General features: G+C 48.8%; 1 pseudogene; it reads right to left on the bottom strand.

Annotated features, from left to right (window-relative positions):
• Nucleotides 1-2,669, bottom strand: part of LOC100956082 — a 10,613-nt pseudogene extending 7,944 nt beyond the window's left edge.
• Nucleotides 2,670-2,762: the final 93 nt, after the last annotated feature.

Genomic DNA, 2,762 nt, shown 5'->3' with positions numbered 1-2,762 from the left:
GTGGCTGGTGCCTTAGCCACTTGAGCTACAGGTGCTGAGCCTGGATGCTTGTTTTGAAAGTTGAGAGTGGATTCAAGGAGAAGGGAAGCTGAAATCACTATTCTATATCTCAAGTTGGAGGTTGATGGAGATCATGCATCAGGGAGAGAAAATTTGGCATATGTGAGGGGAGAGAACTGCTGGGGCAATTCCTTAAACAGGAAGAGTGATGGGATCTAGTGGTCCAGCCTGCCTGCCTGGACCTTTGCTTTTTGTCTTTCATGAAGAGTTTTCCTGCCTGGTTCTTCTCTATCCCCATTACCCCTTGGGCACTCTGAACAACGTAGCAGAGTGGGTGAGTTATGGATCAGAGAAACTGGAATCCTTGAGAGTGAGTTAAAAGTACTAGCATTTAGCCAGCATAAAACAATAAAAGCTTCCAAGTAATTATGGTTGAGCTTATATATATACACACACACGTATATAAGGATACATATATGTTTTTTGCTTTAGGGGAGTATTTATTAATATGAACAAATGGTCAAGATACATTAATAAGTGGGGAAAGAAGACTGGAAATACAGATACCAAAATGTTAACAGTGATTAATTTTAAAAGACTGGATTATGGATAATGCTTTCTTCTTTGGGCTTTGTTATATTCTAAGTTTTCAAAAATGTTTATGTGTACCTTTCTAACTGGAAATGGTGGCTAGAAAAGGAAAAAGAACAATCAGCCTGATTGTTTTCCCTGTGTGTCTGCTAGCACCCCGCCAACAGGGCAGTGCCCCAGATGCGCTGTCCCTGCAAAGGTGCCCAGCCTGCCAGCCGTGTCAGCCCTCACCCTGTCTTCCACATAGGCCACGTATGCACAAGGGCTCTGCACGGAGCATGGGGCTTGGAGGCTGGTGGGAAGCTGGGCTCAACTCCCTCACTTACTTCCATGATCTATCAGTCAGGTCAGCCCACCACTCAGTGACGACCCTAACTGTGAGAGCATACATTGGTGAAAACAGAGAGGAAGACCCCTCCAGACAAGGTCACACAAAGCTCGGTGAATGAATAAGTACCCGGTGTCCAGCTGTGTTATGAGGCACGATTCTTCTCTGACCATGTGCCATCCGAGTCTCAACTTGTTTCTTCAAAAGATTCTTCCTGATGTCTTCCAGACTCTCCCCACTGATGCCTGAGATGGAGGCAGCTGGGCCTGGCTTTCTGGCTGTGGCATTCTTCTGGTTCAGCTGCCGCTGTTGCTGCTACCTCTGCTGGTACTTAGGCATTTCAAGAGTTCTCAGTGACGCTTTTCTTCCTCACTGGGGGGATCTCTGAGCTCATCTTGGGAGAAGTCAAGAAATGTCACAGAGTGGTCCATAAAGCACACCAGCCCAGTCCATTCAGAGTCCAGGAAATATCCACGATGGATTTGCCAAACAGCTCACAGATGACTACCAGTGGATGCTTTAGACACGTGAGCCAGAGAGAGAGCAAGGGGTCCTTGCTCCCAACAGCACAGCAGCAGTAGGGGCAGCTGGGCTCCGCAGAACTCTCATTCTTCTGCCTCTGAAGAATTTTTTGGTTGAATTTCATGACAGTCACAGCTTTCCAATGCCCCAAAAAGTCCATGTTGGTTTTCCAACCTTCCTTTGCAATGATCTGGGTGGTGGGGCCAGAGTTGTTCATGGCACGGGCAGATACCAGGTAATGACCATCAGGTGACCAGCTAAGCAGCAACCCAGGGGTCTTCCCTCCACCCTTGTCAAAAGGCTTGTTGATATTGGTCTCTAACTGCCAGTCCAGAGTCCTCCTTAGCTGCAGGCTGTGGTCATCAGCTTGAGAGGTTATGTATTTACCAGCAGGGTCCCAAGTCAGCCCTTTCACCAAGCCAGAAAGATCTCTAAGAGTAGCTAGAATTTCTGGGAATGTCACAACATTCTAGATGACAACAGTGCCATCTACGTAGCATAAGGCCAGCCAGGCATCATGGGGGGACCATGCTACATCCATGGTATCAAGGCACCCATGGTGCTGATGGCACCACCTTGCCTATCCTGTCATCAGGACTGAAAGGAGCCGTCTTGGTTTTTTTTCCAACCTTAGGGCCTGGGGCAGTGCACCTGAGTGATTCCGGAAGCCGGAGACGCACTGCCACTGCTGCCATCAGCAAGCTCACCACTGGAGCAGAACACGGTGCTGGGGCCTATGCATGTAGCCCACTTCCACACCATAATCAGTTTGTCATTTCCCCCCCAAAGTTACATTCATCCCATCGTTCCACCGCCGCACACAGTTCACATGTGCTGCACTGTCCAAGGATGGTTCTGTGGGCGGCCGAGTCTTCTGCCAAGTAACTCACGCAGGTGTGAATCCAGATCTATGCCTTCAGATGGCAGGCCAAGGGCCGTTATTGCTGCAGGGGGCCTTACCGTTCTAATTACAAACACGCATGCTCACCCTGGCACTGTCAACACTCCAAGCCTGCAAAGGGCCGCTCTGTAATACCTAAGTGATTGTCCATGTGGCAGAGCATGGGGGATGTTTTCATCCTTCTCCTCCTCCTTCGGGAGGACTGGAGACATACTCCAGATCAGAATCCTGACCTTGTCCTCCAGGTGCGAACTTAGTCCCACCAGGGTGATTATCAACTGAAAAAATCCCCTTGTCATTGTGGTGAACCCAGGAGAGCTTCAGGAACTTGATTTTCTTTCTTTTTTTTTTTTTGGAAACAGAGTCTGAAGCTGTCACCCTGGGTAGAGTGCTGTGGCATCACAGCTCACAGCAACCTCA

The sequence above is a fragment of the Otolemur garnettii genome, unplaced genomic scaffold (genome assembly GCF_000181295.1).
Source record: "Otolemur garnettii isolate 467f Iridium unplaced genomic scaffold, OtoGar3 scaffold00064, whole genome shotgun sequence".
In the NCBI taxonomy this organism is placed as follows: Eukaryota; Metazoa; Chordata; class Mammalia; order Primates; family Galagidae; genus Otolemur; species Otolemur garnettii.
This window is presented reverse-complemented; position numbering and strand designations above follow the sequence as displayed.